At 48.1% G+C, this 23,093-nt stretch overlaps 1 protein-coding gene and 1 long non-coding RNA gene across 2 annotated transcripts in view; one reads left to right on the top strand and one right to left on the bottom strand.

Annotated features, from left to right (window-relative positions):
* The window catches only part of LOC132658544 (uncharacterized), a 34,260-nt gene extending 22,944 nt beyond the window's left edge, over positions 1-11,316 (bottom strand). Inside the window, exon 1 of the long non-coding RNA XR_009598344.1 lies at positions 211-11,316. This is a non-coding gene — a long non-coding RNA (uncharacterized LOC132658544). The remainder of the gene's footprint in view (positions 1-210) is intronic.
* XYLT1 (xylosyltransferase 1) overlaps positions 1-23,093 on the top strand; it is a 349,663-nt gene that overhangs the window by 149,053 nt on the left and 177,517 nt on the right. The gene's annotated exons all lie outside the window — the stretch shown is intronic.

Below are 23,093 nucleotides of genomic sequence, written 5' to 3' on the forward strand. Positions count from 1 at the left end.
CCTGTTAGCATCCTTCTCAGTATACTTGCTTCTGAGAAGTATGCTTCTCAGTATACTTTATTCATCTCCCCCCATACCAGCCTTCCTCTCCTGTCCTCTCATTCACGCACGCATACACATTCTCATCTGCCGTCATCAAGAATCCAGAAGGACATTGTTTTCAGGAATCAGAGAAAGGGAATAGATTAGCGACCATAGATTTATACTCACATCGGACATGTGAACTTGAACCCCAGTCTGAGAAATGACCAGGTGGTCCTGATGCCAGGAACTGGATGAACTTCGGAGTCAGTCGTGTGCGATGGGGGAGCACGCAGGGTGACTGGGTGTGCCTGCCGCTGACACTGGAAAGTGTGGCTCTGGAAGTGCACGTGGGCTTGGGATCAGGACCTCGTAGCCACCCAGACGCCGTGACCCTGCCTTTTCTGGGTTTGTGGCTCTGTCCTGGGTGAGTTTGCCAGGAATCCTTGCGGAAGAAGGTCAGAGCCACGACCTCACCTCTCCTCTCCGCTGCAAAGTTGGGGAACGTGTACACACTTCGGTTTACTTCTCTCTGCGTGCTCTGTGGAAACAGACACTTCCTCACCCAGTTTTACTGGCCAGGTGCAGAGAAGGAACTGGGACTCGCTTAACTGGTCCTACAACTTCAATGACAACCCATCCAGTTCCCAGGACTTTTGGGAGAGGAAAAAAAAAAAACAAACCTCAACCTGCGGATTTACTAGGTTTTGGCAGGTGATGCATTTGGATGTAGATTTACAGCAGGTTTAGGGCCAAGAGCACATGTCAGCTGTTTCAAAGGAGCTGAGAGCAGGAGTCAGCTGAAATGAAACTTGTTACAGTCTCTGAGCGCTTTCTCCTTCCCGGTCCAAATCCGGGGTCCATTATTTCACACTGCACCTGTGCTACCCACACAGGGCTTCCGTAACCCACAGAGAACAAGCCCTTAGTAACGGCTTTAGTCAGGGGAGAGGGGAAAAAGACATACGGCTAAGGATGTGCGTCTCTGCGTCTGAGCCTACATCTGCCATTTCCTCTGCCTGGAGCCCTGCACCAAGTTCCGGTAGGCTCACTCCCTCTCCTGGCTCAGATCACCTTCTCGGGGAACCCATCCCCACAGCACCACTTGCAAACTACAAACTTCCACTGTCCTCTGTCCCTCCTCTCTGCTTTGTTTTTCTGTGTAGCTGTTATTAGCAACTGACCTACTATGTGCTGATGCTGCCTGCTTCCCCCATTCCGATGTAAACTTCATGCAAACCTGACATTATGTCTTATGGACTATATATATATAGGCATACCCCGCAATGCAGGAGACCTGAGTTCGATCCCAGGATTGGGGACATCCCCTGGAGGAGGGCATGGCTACCCACTTTAGTATTCTTGCCTGGTGAATCCCATGAAGAGAGGAGCCTGGTAGGCACAGTCCATAGGGTTGCAAAGAGTTGGACAAAACTGAGCAACAAAGCACAACACACATTTATACACGTTGTTGTTGTTGTTCGGTTGCTAAGTTGTGTCCAACTCTTTGTGACCCCATGGACTGCAGCACACCAGGCTTCCCTGTCTTTCACTATCTCCCAGAGTTTGTTCAAACTCATGTCCATTGGGTCAGTGATGCCATCCAACCATCTCATTCTCTGTCACCCGCATCCCTTCCTGCCCTCAATCTTTCCAAGCATCAGGGTCTTTTCCGATGAGTCGGCTTTCTGCGTCAGGTGGCCAAAGCATTTATACACATATATTTATATACATGTGTAGCTCACACAGATGGTTTGTTCTTATATCCTGAGGCCTGCTACATCACTGATCCTCAACAAATATGAGTTAACAAATCATATGTACACAGTGACTTCAAGATAAACCTCAATTTCAGAAATGTTAAAATAATGAGAACAAAATATGTTCATCTTAAAATCAAGAGAATAGAGTGAAATATCCTGGAAAAATGCCTCTATTACTTAGACCAACTAGTCATACTGATTCCTGGAATCAGCATGAAGAGGCTGAACGTACTTTAAAGACGTGCTGGAGTGAAATTGTTCCTCTTCTTACTCCCAGCCTTTGTAGTGATCAGTAGTAAGGAGAATAAACCAGTATGGTGGGCGCCTGTGTTCTAGGCTTATTTCTGAGGGCTTCTATGCATTCTCCCGTGGAATCCCTGCAATGGCATGCTTACTGTGCCAATTTAATAGAAGAGAATACTGGGGTCTCAAGAGGGCATCAGAATTTCATTTTCGTTGGTTTAAGCATTCTTAAGTACTCACAAATGAAATGTGGGCTGGGCAGACTCTCTGTAAGGAGCCAGATAGTCAACACTGGGGGCTTTGTGGGCCAGATGGCCGCTGTCCCAACTACGCAGTGCTGCTGTGCCGCTCTCCAGCAGTCGTGGACGACAGGTAAATGACCAGGCGCGCCTGGGTTCCAATAAAACTTCACACAAAGCAGCTGGCAGGCCAGACTGGGCCCAGCAGGTAGAGTCTGCTGATTTCTGAGTGAAGTGGAATCTTCATGAGGGCAAAGGACCCTGTCATTTTTTTAGTTCACCACTGGATCCTGTGCGGGGGACACAGCGCTTTGCAATGGTAGGTCTTGAATGAATGAATGAAGAACCCAGGGTGCTGTGGGCTGTCAGTCTGTTGAGACCCCATGGCTAATGCTCCCTTTTCCTGTCCATACATATGCTTCTCTGCTCTTCCCCTGACCTTCTCTCCACCCTGCCTCTCCTCCTTACCCCTCCAAGCTCAAGGACCAGCCCCCCGTCTTCCCAGCCTCCCTCAGAAGGCTCCAGGGAGTTGGGCGACATGGTCCCATGAGTTCTTCTGCCAGCGGTGGCTTCTTCTGGAACCTCTTGGAGTTCTATGTGTACTGACTGATCTCTTCACACCGCTCCCTTTCTAGGGAAGGGTGTATGGCAGTCGCTAAAACAAAGGAAGATTGCGTAGATTAAAATGAGACCAAAGGAAGGAAACACGAGGTTGGGGCCTTAACGTGGAGTCAGAACTGACCGTGAAACGCAGGCCATGAAGACCTCCCTTATAGCGGAACTGGAGATTTGGTTCCAGGCTTTCTATCAGCCGGCAGGGAAAGCAAACCTACTCCCTTCTACCACTCTGTGTCCAAACAACTGGTGCAGATCGTGGCTCATGGCAGGCAGAGCTGTTCTCAGTGCTCAGATTGGTAGGAAGTGTCTGCTGGGACTCACAAGAGGCCAGTGTGTGGGCAAAGGAACAGCAGCTCTAAGGCTTCCTCATGGTGGACATGCTGGGAGTTCCTGGCCGTCTGCTACCCCGATCCCTGGACTGGACTCGCCATCTTGCACTGATGCTCGATGGAGGGAACACATCTGGGTATCTGGGTGTGGGTGGACCAGGCAACCCCAGACTGAGATTTCAGGGCAGCTTCATGAACACCTGAGCTCTGTGGTCTCTGTGCACCCCTAAGGCACTGAGTGGAAGCTCTGAGTCAGGGAGACCAGGTAAACACCTCTGGCTCTGCTCTTGACCTTTGGCCTACTCCTGTCACTTCTTTGGATCTCACGCTTGTCATCTGAGAAATGGGCATTGATATTAGTATTCACCATCTGGATGAAAAGACAGCCTGGCGTGGCTTCTGCAGCTCACACTTTGTTCAAGCCTCACAGCAACGTTGCAAGGTAAATGTCATTCCCATTTGCCTCATGCTGCTGAGTGCTTTAGATCAGGGCTCCTCAACCTTTTTTTTTTCATTAGCACCCTCCCAGGAAGAAAAATTTAATTTAATTTAAATTCTCCCTAGTGAGAGCAATTAAATAATAAGGGATAAGATTGATCAGGTAGAGCTGAGCCTTGGAGGACCACACACCATTGTAATAGCTAAGATTTTTTTCACCACCTCATCCTTTGAGTCAGTGTTTGCCCGTTGGCAGGGTGGGGGGAATAATATCACCCCTTGAGCATGCGTGTTTTAGACATACTGCTGCTTCTCAACAAGGCCAAGTGACAGAGGAAGAAACTGAGGCCCAGAGAGGTACAGTAACCTGCCCCAAGTCCCACAGCCGGAGAGAGAGAATTGGAATTCAGTCTTAGAGTCAGCCAGGCCCAAGCCATAGCTAGAGTGCCTTGAGCCATGTACCAAGTAATTGCAGCTCTGTTCTGTGTCTTGCTTTTTTCACTGATCTGTGTACCTCGTCACTCCCCTGTTTCAGTTCCTGTAGACTCACCTCATTCTTCCTATTGCCACGTGGTGTTCCATTTGCATCAGCATAGCCCAAGTTACTTATCCAGGCCACAGCTGATGAGGGCTGGGGTTATTTCCAGCCTCTTGCAATTACAAACTCGGCTGTAACAATCCTCCCTGCATGTGTGACATTTTACTTAAGTGCAAGCAACCCTGAAGGTTAAATTCCTAGACACGGAATCACTGCACACTTGCGCAAAGATAGCATTTTGGTTGGGAGTGTGGAAACAGCTCCGCTGAAATTCTTACCGAGCCATCCAAGGTCAATTGGACCACTTTCTTAGCTTCTAAGCTACTGTTTTGACCCCCACATCCTGCCTGACCTGGTTATTGATTTAGACGTGGGCTCCCCACCCCTCCACCCCTGCCACCTTCTATGCATTTGGTCACCGGATTGTCCTCGTGTCATCTGGTATTTCCCTACGAGGCTTTGCACGGTTATTTTTGAACTTCACCTCTCATCTCATTAAAAGAAAGCCTGGGCAGCCAGCTTTCATTCCTGCTGCCTGGGTACATGCTTTGAAGAGGGCTTGGAAGGAGGCGACACATAGCTTCTCCCGGGTCTTGGTGCCTCACGGGTTGTGGGGAGAGTAACATCCTTGCCATGCTGCTGGTCCTTTTGAAGCTTTCTCTAAGAGCTGCATCTCCCTTGGTCTGCGTTTATAAGGGATGGGGCTGTGCCTTGGCAGTCAGGGAGATCTAGCAAGAATGGTCCTGCTTCCATGTCTGCAGGGGGCAAATCACAGCTACTTCTCCTAGACCTTAGTGGTCGAGTTGCCGTGGCTGAGTCAAGACTAAATTGAACTTAGCTACCATGATCTCAAGTTAGAAAACCATGGGAAGGGGACTGGAAGCTCCTGGAAGTTGCCTTCAGCCTCCCTCTGCAGCAGTGTGGGCTGTGGTTAAAGTCTGCTGCACTGTTAAAATCATCGGGCTAATTGAACCCAGTGGTGTTGGGCAGCAGTTTGTTCTCTACGTTCCTCGAGGAAGAGCTGGTGCGCAGGGTGGAAGGCATGAATGGGGTCTGGTGCAAATAGAACCCTCCAGCCTATTTGGTTGTGCAGCCTGGCTGTAGCTGTTCTGCGGCCCCACTCCCGCGCTGTCTACTGTCTTCTCCAACTCACTTGGGTTCATGGCGGCCAGGCTGACAATTGCGTGTCCCTGGATTCCACCGTGGTGGTGGGGTTAACCATGCTTTCTCACTCTGTCTGGAGCACATGAGGTGCAGAGGCAACAAATGTTTACCTGATTCCTGTGAGGTACTAGGGAGTGTTTATAGAACATAAGCAATAAAGTAGCCTGCATTCTGGTTGGAGGACACAGCTAGTAAGCAGATATACAGCATCCAGGATATAAGTGGCCCAGGAAGGAACATAATAATAGGGATAGGAAATGCCTGTTGTCGACTGAGGGGAGCTTCTTGGAGATGTCTTCTGAGCAGTTTCCTGAAGAGTAAACCATGAGGATATCTAGGGGGAGATTGTTTCCAGGTGTTGAGAGCAGCAAGTGCAAAGGCCCTGAGGTCAGTTATAGCATTTACCTTGAGAAGCACCACTTTAAGGTCTGCAAAGGGCATCACAGGGGGTCAGAGCTGAGGGATATTCAGTCAAGCCTCTACCCTATAGGATGAAGACTGAGGCCAGAGCAGGGGGAGCTGACTCCCCAAATCAGACAGTTGCTAACAGAATAATTTTTCAGGACAATTGACTCCTGTCTTCACGCTTTGAGGGGCCTCCAGGGTCATGTCAGTCAAGCTGGTTTAACTTCTAACATCTCCATTTACCAGCTGTATGGCTTAAATTACTTTATCTCCCTGAACCTCAGCTGCCTCATCTGTGAAATGGGAATAATGAGATCACTTACTTTCAGACTCGCTGTGAGGCTTAAGTGACACATGGACTCAATGTGTGACGTGCAGTGGCTTAGTCTCTGGTGAACCTCAGGGCCCAGACTTCTTGGTATTGACCTGGACACAGTGCACCTCCGCCCACTCCCTCACCCCCAGGTAAGACGCCATCCTTCCTTAGGAGGCTGTCGTGTGACTCAAAACACGTTTTGTGTTTGTTTGAATTTTTCTTCGGGGGCTCTGTTTCCCTGATGGAGATTTTTGGCAAGTGCGGCAGGGATGGACATGCTTCTGCTTCCTCCTCGGTAAAACAGAGCAGTAAGGCTCATAGCTGGCAGCAAGGCTTATAGCTGGCAGCAAGGCTCACACCTGAGAGCCAGGTGTGTTCCAAGGACCTGGCCTGGGAGCACACATGGGAAGTTCCATGTGCTCTGTATGTGGTGGTGTCACTCACACATGGAGAAAAAGAGGATTCCACTCCCTGGATAAGAGGTGGTTTCATCCCTCTAAACTGCAGCATCCTCTTATTAAAATGAGACACCGGAGACTTCCCTGGTGGTCCAATGACTAAGACTCTGAGCTCCCAGTGCAGGGGGCCCGGGTTTGATTCCTGGTCAGGGAACTTGATCCCACATGCTGTGACTAAGAGTTTGCATGTCACAACTAAAAAGATCCAGCATGCCTCAACTGAGACCGGCATATCTATGGCCAGTTCACGTTGATGTATAGCAAAAACCATCACAGTACTGTAAAGTAATTATCTTCCAATTAAAATTTCAAAAAAAAAAAAAAAAGACCTGGCACAGCCAAATAAATATTTTTAATGGGACACCCTATACCACATTGGGTTGTTATGAGAATTCAAGAAGATGGTAAGTCTAAATATTTAGTTCAGCATCCAGCACCCTGGAATCAGTAAATATGATTCTGTCTTCTCCATTCTTTCCCTTCCTGGTCAAAGTGATTTCCAAGAGTAATTCCCAGTTATTGCTGTTCGGTTCCATTTCACAGATGAGGAAACTGAGTCTCAAAGAGGTTAGACTATTTAACACAGTCAAGAAGTGAAGGAGCCAGGATTTGAACCCTGGTGGTTTGACTCTAGCCTGGAGAGCCTTCCTCTGCCCTTCCCCATCTCAAAGCCCCCTCTGGATTTTTACTGCCTTGATGGGATTAATCCATGAGCTGACCGAGGAAGGCCAGACCGCGGCCACTAATCTGTCCTTCTCCATCTTTGGTGTGAGCTAAAGAGTCAGCCCAGCCCTGGAAAAATCCACCCCCATTTGGCCCCGGGCTCTGGGCTCCTGGCCCCAGCTGACCTCATCCCCAGTGATCCCCGCTGACATTCATGTCAGATCCACTGCACAGTTTTATTTTCAGAGCGTCTTAGATGTCTTGCACGTCTAATTCCTCTTCCCATGGGGCCGTGGCTAATTAGCCTTTGATTATTCACAAACACAGAGGCAGGAATGGGGCCTTGAGTCCTCCGTGCTTTAATCACTCACATGAAACCCAGGCAAGACTGTCAGTTTTTGGAAGTGGTTTGGCCAGGATTTGAAAATCAGAGATGAAAACATTCAAGAGATCACTAGTGAGGCCCCTGCCCTCAGTCTTCTCGTGGGGAAAAGCAAATGCTGAGCTGCTCTCCTCCGGCTCCCCCATCATAGCCCCGGGTCCTGGCAAGCATGTTTTTAATTTTTGCTTTTTTTCACTTGGGAAGATCCTGGCCACCTCCATGTCACTGCAGCCAGCTTTCCAAGAAGTTCCTTCTGTTGTCACCAGGCCAGAGACAGCTGGCCTCCTTTTAGGTTGTACATAAAGTAGGACATTTCCTAGCCAGGAGTTCCACTGTGTGCTTTTGGCAGGAAGAAAGGTCCCCTTTCTTTCATTCTGACTCTATTTATGGGAGAAAGGGTTCTAAAGGAGATGAAACACCTTCCGACTTACGATTTGTGTTATCATCGGTGCAGGTGTAGGGTTGCTCATTCATTTAACAAATAATCTCAAGTCACTCAGGACTAAAACCAAAGTCCTTCCACTGATCTAGATTTGCACTGGGTGACGTACTGGCTGGATAGTATCTGCTGAGCCGTCCTGTGCAGAGTTGGGGGGCGGGGGGTCTTCCCTGGAGGCTACGACAGTGAAGAATCTGCCTTCAATGAGAGAGACCTGGAGTTTGATCTCTGGGTTGGGAAGATCCTCTGGAGGAAGGAATGGCTGCCCACTTCCGTATTCTTAGCCTGGACAGCATGGACAGAGGAGCTTGGTGGGCTACAGTCCATGGGATCGCAGAGTTGGACACTTCTGAATGACTAACACTTCCACTTGTTTTTCCTGGGCAATGTAGGAGGTTAGCAACTTCCCTGGCCTCTACCCACTAGATGCCAGGACCCGCCACTCCCAGCTGTGTCAACTGAAGATACCTCTAGCTGGGTATCCCTTGAGGGCTGACACTGCCCCATTGAGAACCAGGGTTCTTGAAGGCGTTTTGGGGTCTAACCCCCACCCCCTTGCTCTGAGAGAGTCTTCTACTTCTCATTCTTTTACTTCCTCCATTCCATCCACACTGGCCTCCTTGTTGGTCCCCACTGGCAGGGTGAGCCACACCAGGCACACTGTCACCTCAGGGCCTTTGCACTGCAGCTCCATCTTCCTGAAATGTTTTTCCCCAAAATATCCATACAGCCTGCTCACTCACCTCCTTTAAGCCTCTGCATAAATCCTACCCTCTCTGTTGAAAGTCTGCCTTGAACATTCTTTTAAAAGTTGCCCCCTGCTCAGCCTCCTAATGCCCCTTTAAGCATGTTCTTTTGTCGTTGATTTTTGCTTTTTTCACTTGGGAAGCTCCTAGCCACCTCCATGTCACTGTAGCCAGCTTTCCAAGAAGTTCCTCTCTCTCTTGTTCTCCTGCTGTCTCCCCACTCATTATTACTATTACTGTTATTATTTACTGTTCTCTTGATGTTCGAATCAAGTTCCATGAAGGCGAGAGTTTTGTCTGCTTTCTTCACAGATGCCTCCCAAGCCCCTGGATAAGTCCTTCTTTTGTGACATAGCTCTCCTGTGCCTACTGTATACACACATCAGGCATTATGTGGACACCAGGAAGAGAAGGGTGAACATGTAGATCAGGGTCCTGCCCTAAAGGAACTCAGAACTGGCATCATGAAGATTGGACTTGCCCAGAGCTAGAGGGTCATGTTCCCCAGTGCCACAGAAATATGGAACGTGGGCTGGGCAGATAGAAGTCGGGGCCCTCCCCCAGGGCCGCAGGAGACAGCGCTGAGTTTGGGGCTTTTCTCCCTGCCCCCTTCCCCAGGCCTCCCCACGTGACTGTGGCTGTGGCCAGGCCGTGTCCCCTGGAAGGCCCCGCAGCCAACCTCCTGTGGGCCTCATTGATATTCAGGCTGCCCCTCGCTCTGAATAAACATTTCCCTGCCATCTTCCCTTAGGCAGCAGCTTTTGTCTGTGGCCTGAGAGTGTCAGAAAGGCGATAAAAATAGTGTTTAGTTACCTGCACTCTGCTTATTTTGTACTTTCCAGCAGTAACACGTCTTCTGACATGTCAGGTCGACCAGCAAGCTCATCATTTCTCCCCAGCGTAGCATGGCCTTGAGACAGCCTCCTCTGAGGTGCGTGTCATCCGACCGGCACCTTCAGCTATCAGGGACACCAGCCAGGCTGGCCCAGCCCAGCCACCTCCCCTTTCCAGAAACCTCCCCTTCTGTCCCCTATCTTTGTCAGCAACCCATAAAGAATGGGACAGAAGCAAGTGTAGAGGCTGCGTCAGGCAGAGGAACCCATGCTCGGGGACCACCCTGACCCTGGTAGAGGCTTTTGCATCCAACCGCAAGACTCCTTTGGGGACTCCTAATGACATTGGCTGGAACATTTGCTTTCTGTTAATTTTCTCCATCAGTTGGTGGCTATCTTTGTTCCCATGTTGCAGATGAGGTGAGGTGCAGAGAGATGAAGTGACCAGCTCAAGATCACCCTAGGCTTGAGCAGTAGGAGGTGGAGCCAGGGTCCCAAGCCCCTCTTGTTGGAGCTGTCCTGACATCTCCTCCCACCCACGCTGAGGTCTCCAGGGTGTCTTGCCTGCAGCTGCTTTATAATGGCCTTCCTGAATAGCAAACAGTGGTCACTAATGTTTACTCTTAAGAGAGAGATTCTTTTTGCACTTAAAATCTTTAAGTAAGAACCCTCCAGCCTCTGATTTGGGAGTAAATACATAGCTTTCCACCTCTCGAGTGTCGCATTACTTAATTGGTACAACTATCCTAAGGGGACCACGGTGGCTTTGCTAAGTGGTGGTTACATTAGGGAGATGCTCTAAGGTCAGGGGAACGAGAGATTAAAGAGCAGTTGTTGAGCATTAAACAGAGGTTTCTGGAGCTGTCTGAAGGCATTCAAGTTGGGATGGCAGATCCCTGTCCTGCCCACCCCTCCTCCCTCCTTGTTTCCCAGGATCTCCGGACATCAGCTAGAGAGCAGACAGGGAATCCGGTTCCCCATGTCCTAGGGCAGCGTTCTCCTAAAAGGGCTGCTCTGCCACTAAGGGCTTGGGGGCAGACATGCATTCTCTGTTCCCCTTTGCACACAGCTGCAGATCTGAAACTTGGCCCTGGAATGCTCCCTTGTGGTCCAGGAGCCCGACTCAGTTTACAGCTCCATCGCATGGAGCCAGCAGAGCAGTGAGTGCCAGAGGCTGGTCCCTGCCTCTCACACGCAGTGCCCCGCGTGGCCCTCTCAGTGCGTGGGGCTAAGGGCAGTTGTACACGCCTTATATCCTCTCCCCAGAGGAACGGGATAGGGCATAGAGAGAAGTGGAGAGTGGGTTACGTTATCCCCAGCTGCCTCACTTTGTACAGAAAAGGGTTTTAGAAAATTTGTGTGGCCCAGTGGAGATGATATCAGCCCAGACACGCGTTTTCTCATTCGCTTCCACTTTAAAGTCAGCGATTTCTCTGCTTCACTTCTGATTGCTATTCTGGTGGCACAGTCTCCTCCCGAGGAGATTTTAGACTTCTCCTTCATCTCCAGTCTGCTCATGTGATGCTCGGTAAATAAACACTTGACTGTACCAGGGATGCAGGCATGCAAACCAGCCAACTCGTCTGATTTCAGAAGCTTTTCTGCAGAGCCCTGCAGCAAGTCATTCCAAATCAGCTCAGCAGATGTGAAGACAAAACTAACACACGGAAAACACAACACAATCAGAGTCGATAACACTGAAAAATGAGGGGTGGCAGTCTTCCTTTTTTGCAAAAATGAGGAACCCCATGTTTGACACAGAAGCAAATAACTAGCTTTGTTTCCCTCTTTGCAGTGTCTGCTAGGAAGCTCAGAGACAGAATTCATACCTCTCACAAGTGCCCAGGACTTGTGGTAATTTTCTGGTTGCTTACCAAGTTCCTGTTGGCAAGTTAAATTTCCTATTTCTTGATTCCCTTCCTTACTTCCCCCTGCCTCCTGTGCTTTGTCTGTGTAATTTTTGGTCAGTGGAACAGTGTGTTTTGCTTAAGCTTTTTGTACCGTGAAAGAGCAGGGGTAAGTAGCTATTGAGATTAAAATGCAGTTTGCGGCTCTGTCTTTTGTGTGTACTTGCCTTCTATTTAAGCATGTTTTGTCCTCTGCGCCTCTTCGCAGTGTACTCCAAATGTGAGGACTCAAAGCTTATTTTGGTCTTCAGAACTCTAGGAAAGCACCACTCAGAGGTCTCACTGGCCTTGGAATATGTAGACGTTGTGCAAGGTGGGCACCGAAACCCCAACCCCAAGCCAGATCTGCACCCGTTTATCGACTCTGGGCAGAAAGTCCAGGATGTGTGGTCCTTTCTTGAAAATGTCACTAAGGGACTGGGGACTGTGGGCAGGGCTTTTCCCTTCCCTGGGCCTCAGTTTCCACATCTCTATAATATAATGGCAAACAATTACCCCTACCTGCTGACCTCATAGGTCCCATGTCTTACATGCCATACATCAAATGAAACTCCTTTTTAAAACAAGGCAGTTGGCAGGTGGCCCAAGGATGGCTGGGATTTAGTGGCAGATCCAGAGGTGTTGACAAATACCTGGACATTGTCACCGCCCACACAAATATGACCATCGCTAGGTCAGTCGTTTCCTCTCGATTAAGAGAAGACTCTGAACTGAAACAAGCTGGCCGTGAATCTCAGCTCTGTCGCTTGCTAGCAGTGGACCTTGGGCATTGGTCTTCGTTTCTCCATCTGTATAATGGAGATAATTACGTTAGAAGTGGTTAACACAGCTTCTCTCAGGGATCAAGCATACGTCGTCAGGAGCCATTGACAAGTGTGTGCTTGTGGCCAGATCTGGGCTCTTCATTAGGTGGATCAGGCTGATTGGGGTGTTCCAATTACAGAAGGGGCCTCTGGACATGGAGTGCATGCACGGCTCCACGCAGTCAAGGACTCTGTCCTGGGAAGCACAGCTTTCCTCTTTGCTCTTGGCCATCGTGGTAATGGTGGCTGCAGAAACAGCTCACTCATTGCCAGGTCCTGGCACTAAGGCCCGCTGTTCTTAAAAACTGAATTTAACCATAATGAAAAGTGAGATGGGTTTTCCTCTGCCTTCCTAGCTTTAAGACTTTAAAACTTAAGTCAGTCCAGATAGACATCTTTATTTCTACTTAGAAGGTTGTTAAAAATTATGGAAAGTTTGACACTAACCCTGACTAACCTTGGATGAAATTTTCAAGACGTGGCTCTTAGCTTCTAAATTGGATGAGCTCCTTTGTTAAACTCTCAAGTCTGCTTTTTTTTTTTTTTTTTTCTTCCTAATGTGGGGGAAAAGCCAAGCTTGGAGTTCAGTTTAATTGCCAACAAGATTTTGTATTCTAAGTAGGGCAAGTAAGAAGTGAAAAGGGCAAGAAAGAAGTGGAAAAGCTGAAATCTATTATAACATTTTATTTTCTGGATGAGATGTACATTCATAAAACTGAAAATCACCAGGGTTTCATTTGTTCCAACCTCAATTTTCAATCTCTGCAAAAAGTCATCATCACATGCCTTGCCTGCTTCTTAGAGAGAGATTGCCCCAGAGACCGGGTATGTGGAGTGATGAAAAAGCTCTCAGAATTACTTCTGTATCACTCTGGATTTTTTTGCAGGGAGTGGGAGAATGGCTTTTTTTTTTTTTTTTTTTTTTTGGAGTGAGTCAAATTTCTACAGCTACAGAACTGAAACTTTTTCTTTAAATGTTCTGAACAGGAGTAATTTGCATTCCCAACTGTCACAGCGATGATGTTGGGTCTTGGATTTAGAATATAATCATAACTTTTTAAAGTTCCCATACCTGGGGAATCCAGAGAGCTATCAACCTAACATTAGGAAAACATATCAGTCAAACTGATTTTTGGAAATGACAGAGATTTGCAAAATTAGGGAGTGGAGTTACACACATGCTGGGAAAACAAAGCCACAGAGTTTAGAGTTAGTTGTCACATGCCGTGGAGCAGAATATCAAGATGGCGGAATGTAATGAGAGGTTTCACATGGAAATGCTAGAGAAAGAAAAAAGTGAGATCATAGAGAAAGGGAAGGGAAGAAAGGCTGGTGCAGACAGTGATGGTGTAGGAAAGTGATCTACAGCTCATGGCCCAAATCTTGCCCCCTGTGATTTTTTTGTGAATAAAGTTCTGTTGGAACACAGTCACGCCCAGTTGTTTACGTATAGACTGTGATTACTTTGGCTCTACAAGGGCAGAGTTGAATAGCTGCCACAGAAGCTATATGGCCTACAAAGCCTAAAACAGTTATTAGCTGGCCCTTTACAGAAATAGATTGTTGACTCCTTGTTTAGGTCATCATGGATGAAAATGCTGGCAATCGGGCAGAATCCCTGCTCCCTCACTTATTAAGTCTTCCCCAGTGGCTCAGACGGTAAAGCGTCTGCCTGCAATGCAGGAGACCCGGGTTCAATCCCTGGGTCAGGAAGATCCCCCGGAGAAGGAAATGGCAACCCACTCCAGTACTCTTGCCTGGAAAATCCCTTGGACAGAGAAGCCTGGTAAGTTATGATCCATGGGGTCACAAAGAGTTGAACACGACTGAGCAACTTCACTTCATTTCACTCACTTTATTAGCAGTGTGACTTTAAAAAGTAACAACATGTCTCCAAGTCTGTTTCTGTGTATAACACTTATTATACCATTGGGGTGATTTAACAAAGCGACCCAAACTCAGTACTGTAAAGCAGTGTTTCTGTTATTAGTTTTGCTTCCAGGTCTTTGGGTCAGTGGGATGGTTCTTCTGGTCTCAGCTGTGGCTCCTGTGATCTTGGTGGGCTGTCAGGTCTAGGGATCAGCTGGCCAGGGACTGCTTTATGACTGACTCAGCAGCCACATGTGGACTCTACTCCACGTGGTCTCTCATCCCGCAGCAGAGGAGCCTGTCCACGTGGCAGTTACAGGGTTCCAAGAGAGAGAGTGGAAGTATGCAGGGCTTCCTGAAGCCAGACTTACAACCACATTGCGGTCACTTCCACATTCATTTGGCCAAAGCACGTCACATTACCAGGCAGCCCATATTCAAAATGTGGGGAAGCTGAGTCCACCTGTGACAGAAGAGATGCGAAATCACATTGCCCAGGGTGGGGATATGGCAGACCGTGGCTCGGGGCCGCCGGCTCAGTGGGTCTACACCTAGTCAGACAAGCCCCGTTGGGAACGAAAGAATCCTGACCATGACTGGCATGTAGGAGGCAGGTAGGAAATCCCAGCTGCTGCATAAGTGAGGCTGCACCCCAGGGTTGTACTCCGAGGAATGTGGTTGTGATCAGTGTATCTCGTGGCCCCTCTGCTTGGGCAGAGCATCAGCTTATGTTGAGGAGGGGCAGGTAACTACTGCAGGACCACTATTGAACAAGTGTTCTAAATACAGTGCTCAGCACCTGTTAAAGTCTCACTCCGTGTTCATCTTTATTCAGTTCAGTTCAGTTCAGTCGCTCAGTCGTCCAACTGTTTGCGACCCCATGAATCGCAGCACGCCAGGCTTCCCTGTCCATCACCAACTCCCGGAGTTCACTCAGACTCATGTCCATCGAGTCAGTGATGTTATCCAGCCATCTCATCCTTGCTCATCCCCTTCTTCTCCTGCCCCCAATCCCTCCCAGCATCAGAGTCTTTTCCAATGAGTCAACTCTTCACATGAGGTGGCCAAAGTACTGGAGTTTCAGCTTTAGCATCATTCCTTCCAAAGAAATCCCAGGGTTGATCTCCTTCAGAATGGACTGGTTGGATCTCCTTGCAGTCCAAGGGACTCTCAAGAGTCTTCTCCAACACCACAGTTCAAAAGCATCAATTCTTCGGCGCTCAGCCTTCTTCACAGTCCAACTCTCACATCCATACATGACTACTGGAAAAACCATAGCCTTGACTAGATGGACCTTAGTCGGCAAAGTAATATCTCTGCTTTTCAATATGCTATCTATGTTGGCCATAACTTTTCTTCCAAGGAGTAAGCGTCTTTTAATTTCATGGCTGTAATCACCATCTGCAGTGATTTTTGAGCACCCCAAAATAAAGTCTGACACTGTTTCCACTGTTTCTCCATCTATTTCCCATGAAGTGATGGTACCGGATGCCATGATCTTCGTTTTCTGAATGTTGAGCTTTAGGCCAACTTTTTCGCTTCCCTCTTTCACTTTCATCAAGAGGTTTTTTAGTTCCTCTTCACTTTCTGCCGTAAGGGTGGTGTCATCTGCATTATCTGAGGTTATTGATATGTCTCCCGGCAATCTTGATTCCAGCTTGTGTATTTTCCAGTCCAGCGTTTCTCATGATGTACTCTGCATAGAAGTTAAATAAGCAGGGTGACAATATACAGCCTTGATGTACTCCTTTTCTGACTTGGAACCAGTCTGTTGTTCCATGTCCAGTTTGAACTGTTGCTTCCTGACCTGCATACAGATTTCTCAAGAGGCAGGTCAGGTGGTCTGTATTCCCATCTCTTTCAGAATTTTCCATGGTTGATTGTGATCCACACAGTCAAAGGCTTTGGCATAGTCAATAAAGCAGAAGTAGATGTTTTTCTGGAACTCTCTTGCTTTTCCATGATCCAGCGGATGTTGGCAATTTGATCTCTGCCTTTTCTAAAACAAGCTTGAACATCAGGAAGTTCACGATTCACGTACTGCTGAAGGCTGGCTTGAAGAATTTTGAGCATTACTTTACTAGCATGTGAGATGAGTGCAATTGTGCGGTAGTTTGAGCATCCTTTGGCATTGCCTTTCTTTGGGATTGGAATGAAAACTGACCTTTTCCAGTCCTCTGGCCACTGCTGAGTTTTCCAAATTTGCTGGCATATTGAGTGCAGCACTTTCACAGCATCATCTTTCAGGATTTGAAATAACTCACCTGGAATTCCATCACCTCTACTAGCTTTGTTCATAGTGATGCTTCCTAAGGCCCCCTTGACTTCACATTCCAGGATGTCTGCTTCTAGATGAGTGATCACACCATCATGATTATCCAGGTCGCGAGGATCCTTTTTGTACAGTTCTTCTGTGTATTCTTGCCATATCTTCTTAATATCTTCTGCTTCTGTTGGGTCCATACCATTTCTGTCCTTTACTGAGCCCATCTTTGCATGAAACGTTCCCTTGATATCTCTAATTTTCTTGAAGAGATCTCTAGTCTTTCCCACTCTGTTATTTTCCTCTATTTCTTTGCATTGATCTCTGAAGAAGGCTTTCTTATCTCTTCTTACTATTCTTTGGAACTCTGCATTCAGATGCTTATATCTTTCCTTTTCTCCTTTGCTTTTCGCTTCTCTTCTTTTCACAGCTATTTCTAAGGCCTCCCCAGACAGCCATTTTGCTTTTTTGCATTTCTTTTCCATGGGGATGGTCTTGATCCCTGTCTCCTGTACAATGTCACGAACCTCATTCCATAGTTCATCAAGCACTCTATCTATCAGATCTAGGCCCTTAAACCTATTTCTCACTTCCACTGTATAATCATAAGGGATTTGATTTAGGTCATACCTGAATGGTCTAGCCGTTTTCCCTGCTTTCTTCAATTTGAGTCTGAATTTGGTAATAAGGAGTTCATGATCTGAGCCACAAACAGCTCCCAGTCTTGTTTTTGTTGACTGTATAGAGCTCCCCCATCTTTTGCTGCAGAGAATATAATCAGTCTGACTTCAGTGTTAACCATCTGGTGATGTCCATGTGTAGAGTCTTCTCTTGTGTTGTTGGAAGAGGGTGTTTGCTATGACCAGTGCATTATCTTGGCAAAACTCTATTAGTCTTTGCCCTGCTTCATTCCGTATTCCAAGGCGAAATTTGTTACTCTGGTTGATAAACACGAGCTCTTGTTATTGTGTCTACCACGAGCCTCTCCCTTCTAGACAGAGTTGGTGTCTGTTTTTCTTCTTCAGATGCCCAGTGCCTCTCTCCCCACCCTTTTTCCCCCTCCTCCTCTTATTCCTCTTTTTCTCTCTCTTACCCTCTTCCTCTTCCTCACTTGGCTTCTCTCTCAGGGACATTTAGCAGAGAGTCCAGCCCAGTGAGCCTTTAATGCAAAGTGACATCTGCTCGGAGTCGAGGGCCCTGGGGGTGCTCCCCAGCAGCGAGTGCCTTTGGCTGCAGGAGCCTTGAGCATAGCGGAGTTCTGGGAATGGCTAAATTGCAGCCTGACAGTGTAGATCAGGAAGGGTCACTGTGCAGAGAGGCTGCCTGATTGGGATGGGGAGAGAGTGCCACCATGGTGCTGCGAAGATTCTCAACAGTTGTCTCACAGCGGAACGTCACCATTTGTGAGCCCAGAGTCTCTCCGAGGCTGTGATGAAGGATCACAACCCTTGGGGGTGAAAGGGATCTGTTCTGGAAGGACCTGTCCCGACCACTACACCTTGACTGAGCTTTTGCCCATTTAGGGGTACTGAACTGGGCATTTTCTGAGAAGCCTTAGATGAAATTGAATGTAGAACTGGGTTAGAAAAGAAGGGTGTAATGTCTGAGGTGGATGATGGCGCATCTATAGTGGTTAAAAGCCAAACGCACGTTGGGCCTGGGTTGGAATCTCAGGTCTTCCTTTTACCTGCTGGGTCAGGGCTTCTGTGTATAGTTGTCCAGGGGGTACACTGCGCAAGGGAGCGAGTCGGAGCTAAAATTCAGATTGCTCTTTAGTCAGCAAGGCATGCTCGTAGACTCAGCGCTCCAGTTGCCCCAAGTAAGAGACAAGTCCAGTTCGTAATTTTCAAAAAGCTGCAGTTTGAGCATGCAGTGACGTGGGCTGGGTAGCACTGGAAGAGTTCAACCTCTCTGAATCTCAGTTCCCTAATCTATAAAACAGAGGTGACAATAGTGCCAGAATTATTAGTTTGTTTTTTACACAAATGTTTGTAAAATACTTAGAATAGTAGAAAGGCCCAATCAATAATGGTTACCCCTAGTGGCTCAAAGGACAGATGACCCAAGTTCAAATTCTGTTCTGTCACTTGCTAACTATACAACCTTGGGCAAGTTATTTAAACAGTCTCAGTTTATTCATCTTTTAAAATGAGGTGATAAGAATAATAATACCTTCCCATGGGTCATGCTGAGGATTAAATGAGTTAATATATTTAAAGTGCTGGTTCGATACACACATACGTATCAGCCTGATAAGCCGTTTTAATGGTGTTATGACCGAGGGTCCATGTGGATGACGGATCAGTCTGAGCTGGTGAATTTGCCATGAATAAGCAGCCGTGGATATCGAGGGTGAGTGGTTTGTATGTTGGCAAGCCGATGCGCATTTCCACTGTTCCGCCAAGACTAGGAAGAGATTCTTTGAAATAGTAGTTCTGTCTTTCCGCTTGCCATCCTCTTTCCTAGTGATCTAGGCAGTACCACCCACTACTACACACTTATAACCCGCTCTCTGTCCACCGTTTCAAGTAAGGGTGGAGCTGAAGGGGCTCAATTTACAGGCTTCGGCGAGCCTGGCTCATTTCCCCAGTCCTACCAAATACTAGCTGTGTGATCTTTGGCAAGTTTCTTAGCCATCTTAAGCCTCAGTTTCTTTGTCTATAAAACGGGAATAATAAGAAGTTGCAGGTTTACTGTTAGTCGGGTGTCTAGCGTGCATGAAGAGGCCCGCTACAGCTTCAAACATTAGCTGCTGCTGGTGTTATTCTTGGCATAACTGGTATACATGTGTGCAGGCACACACACACACACACACACACACACACACACACACACACACCAGATTTGCAGCTAGACTCTTGGGAGTTACAAACATGAGTGAGTTCTACTCCTCAGAAGGATGTATTTAGATAGAGGCTATACCTGTGCTGGGCTTCCCAGGTGGCTTAGTGGTAAAGAATCCACCTGCCAATACTGGAGATGTAAGAGATGCAGGTTCGATCCCTGGGTCAGGAAGATCTCCTGGAGGAGGGCATGACAACCCACTCCAGTATTCTTGCCTGGAGCCTACTACGGACCGAGGAGCCTGGCAAGCTACAGTCCATGGGGTCACAAAGAGCTGGACGTGCCTGAAGCAACTGAGCACGCACGCACATCCTTGCTAAGCAGTAACCCCAGTGCAGTGTGGAGGTAAGAACAGAGTTCTGTAGGCGCAGAGGGAAAGGAGCACATCTGGGCGCGCACGGCTGTAAAACAGAAGGGAGACGGGAAGCAGGAGTCCTTGGAATGGCAGCTTGTGGGTGAACCGCATTCTCAGCCCAGGCAGCTGCGGAGAGCAGCCCTTCCAGGCAGTGGGGAAACGCGCAGCCGGACTTGAATGCTGACTCTTACTCTGGGCATGAACACGCAGTGCGCACTGCATTCCAACAGGTGGGCGCCTCCTACTCTGAGACCGCTGTGGGCAGGGGCTGCCCGAGGTTACCAGGGATCAGAGCCCCAGAACTGGGGGGAAACACCTAAGTTATTAATTCTGCCGCTGAGTCGCCGGAAGGATGTCTCCAGGGACCTCCTGAGAGCAGGTCAGTCAGATGCACTCGGTCCAGGACAGGTAGTCAGGGCTTCTGGAGGGCTTCGAGTTAATCAGCTCTACCCTGGTACCTGAGGCTCACTAAAATTGATATTTAGACCCATTTACTGGCAGGAGATCACACTGGGGTGCTGGGTGATTATGGTCACCCAACCTTGCAGCTGAACACTATTAAATAAATTCCCATCACTTCTGGATTTACTTGTACCTATCCCCAGCCATCCCTGACAACATAATGGAGTCAGGGAGAGGCCCGAGCAGCGCCCAGGAAATGTGTTCTCATCATCCTGGACTTGGTGAAGGGTACCTCTGTCCCCACTCCCCCATTCTCTGCCTGCATCTCTGCCTCCCCCCGCCTCTCTCCTGCTCTGTCTTCCTTTAAAGGACTCGGCCCCATATTATGTCACATTTCACAACCGTTTGTTGCTCTGTTGCCTCTCTGACTGTAGAACATAAGTTCCATGGATCTATTTCATTCACTACCCAGCACCCAGGACAATAGGTTTTGCCTGGAAGGTGCTCCTGTATTGGAGGGATGGATGAATGAATAAAAAGTAGCAGTAACAATGGATAGAATAAAAACACTAATAATAGGAATAATAAATAGGAAATAGATGGGGAAACAGCGGAAACAGTGTCAGACTTTATTTTTGGGGTCTCCAAAATCACTGCAGATGGTGACTGCAGCCATGAAATTAAAAGACTCTTACTCCTTGGAAGAAAAGTCATGACCAACCTAGACAGTATATTCAAAAGCAGAGACATTACTTTACCGACTAAGGTCCATCTAGTCAAGGCTATGGTTTTTCTTGTGGTCATGTATGGATGTGAGAGTTGGACTGTGAAGAAGGCTGAGCACCAAAGAATTGATGCTTTTGAACTGTGGTGTTGGAGAAGACTCTTGAGAGTCCCTTGGACTGCAAGGAGATCCAACCAGTCCATTCTGAAGGAGATCAACCCTGGGATTTCTTTGGAAGGAATGATGCTAAAGCTGAAACTCCAGTACTTTGGCCATCTCATGCGAAGAGTTGACTCATTGGGAAAGACTCTGATGCTGGGAGGGATTGGGGGCAGGAGGAGAAGGGGACGAGCGAGGATGAGATGGCTGGATGGCATCACTGACTCGATGGACGTGAATCTGAGTGAACTCTGGGAGTTGGTGATGGACAGGGAGGCCTGGCATGCTGCGATTCATGGGGTCACAAAGAGTCAGACACGACTGAGCAACTGAACTGAACTGACTCGTTGAGTGCATGCCATGTTCCTGTCGCCAGGTTAAGCGCTTCACCTACATTTTCTCATCTGATCTTCACAACAAGCCTATTGAGGTCAGTGCTGTTTCCTCCCATTTTACAGATGAGGAAACTGAGACTTGGAGATGTTAGAAGTAACTCACCTAAGATCGCCATCACGTAACGGGTGATGCTGAGATTAACCCCTGCTCTGTGTTGATCTGGAATTGCAAAGACAGGAGGCCATTCCCTCTATACTCCTTCTTTGGCTGAAGAGTGCAGGGAGTCTTCTTGCTGTTGACAGAATCACAGCCGGCTCCTTCAAAGACAGTGAAGTTGGTGAGACTCTGTCTGAAAGTTAAAGTGATTTTCAAATGGAAACATCAGTGGAAAAATACTGGCCACAGGCACCACCATCGAACCACACCCACCTTGGGATGGTGGTGCTGGGGCTGTGTGTCTGACCCTGAGAAAGCCCAGAAGCCAGACTGTCCTTGCTTTCCTTTATCCAGAAGATGAGCTGTGGTTGCTTTGAAAGTCCCATGTGGATATATGGCTTGAGCCATTTACATCTTTTCAAACTGGAACCTTTTTCTTTTTTTCCCAAAGGGAAAATCTGAAACTGAACTTGACTCTCACTGCTGAGTATGAAGGACATTGACATGGACTTTGAAAGACTAGAATGTCCACTGAGAACCTGGCTGTCAGGGAAAGCCAGCAGCGTGCATGTGTGTGTGTGTGTGTGTGTGTGTGCGTGTGGGAATACACAGCCTGGACCACACAGCATGTGGCCTCTTCCCTGATGCTCTGCGTCCTTCTTCTCTGATGTGAGGGGACGGCCCCCCACCTTCCTTTGTGTCCTTCTGAGTGACTGTGTCTGCCACTGGTCTTCAGAGTTTAAGCTCTTGACAGATATTAAAGAACAATTCACTTATTACAGCTAAACAGAAAAGCATATGGAAAAAGCAAACTGCATTAACATCTGCCGCCCGGGTTCCATCTGCTCCCGTTGGCTTGGCTTCGCCTCCAGACGTGCCAGCCTGTCAGCTCTCCACGGCCGCTCCTTTTTCCTTCCAGGTCAGGATGGGAGATCATGCCCGTTCACTTCGATTCACTCACACAGGACCAGGCACATCCTGGGTGTTTTGGAAACGTGGAGAAATGCATGGAAGGCAAGAAGTTGGGAGACAATGGGCTCTGGAGTTCATACTGTAGATCAGCTGCTTATTAGCTGTGTGGCCCTGGGCGGGTGACATGCCATGTCTATACCTGTTAGATGGGTTTAGCAATAGTGGTAGCTACATGTGAGGATCATTGTGAGGGTGAAATGACATCATGACCTAAATCCCTTGCAATGGAGCAGAGGGTAGGGGCATAGAGTAAGTGGGTGCATGCCCAGGCGCCCAGTCGTGTCCAGCTCTTTGCGACCCCACGGACTGCAGCCTGCCAGTCTTCTCTGTCCACGGGACTTTCCAGGCAGGAATACGGGAGTGGGTTGCCATTTCCTTCTCCAGGGGATCTTCCTGACCCAGGGATTGAACCCAAGTCTCCTGCATTGACAGGTGGATTCTTCACCACTGAGCCACCTGGGAAGCCCCACAGTAAAGTGTGCAGTAAATCCTAATTCTTGCTTTCAGTAAGAATGTTTATGCCCACCCCCACCTGTGTTACTCATCCCTTTTTCTGCAGTTTTACAACTTGACTTAAAAAGGGTCGCCTACAGCATGGTCTTTCAGCCCCCTGGGAGTTTCCACTGTGCCACGGACACCCTTAAGGATGCAGTGCCTTATCACTCGCCATCCTCCTTGGAGAGCTCCAAGCTGGAGGCTCCCAGAGCA

Source organism: Ovis aries, chromosome 24, assembly GCF_016772045.2.
Source record: "Ovis aries strain OAR_USU_Benz2616 breed Rambouillet chromosome 24, ARS-UI_Ramb_v3.0, whole genome shotgun sequence".
NCBI lineage: Eukaryota > Metazoa > Chordata > Mammalia > Artiodactyla > Bovidae > Ovis > Ovis aries.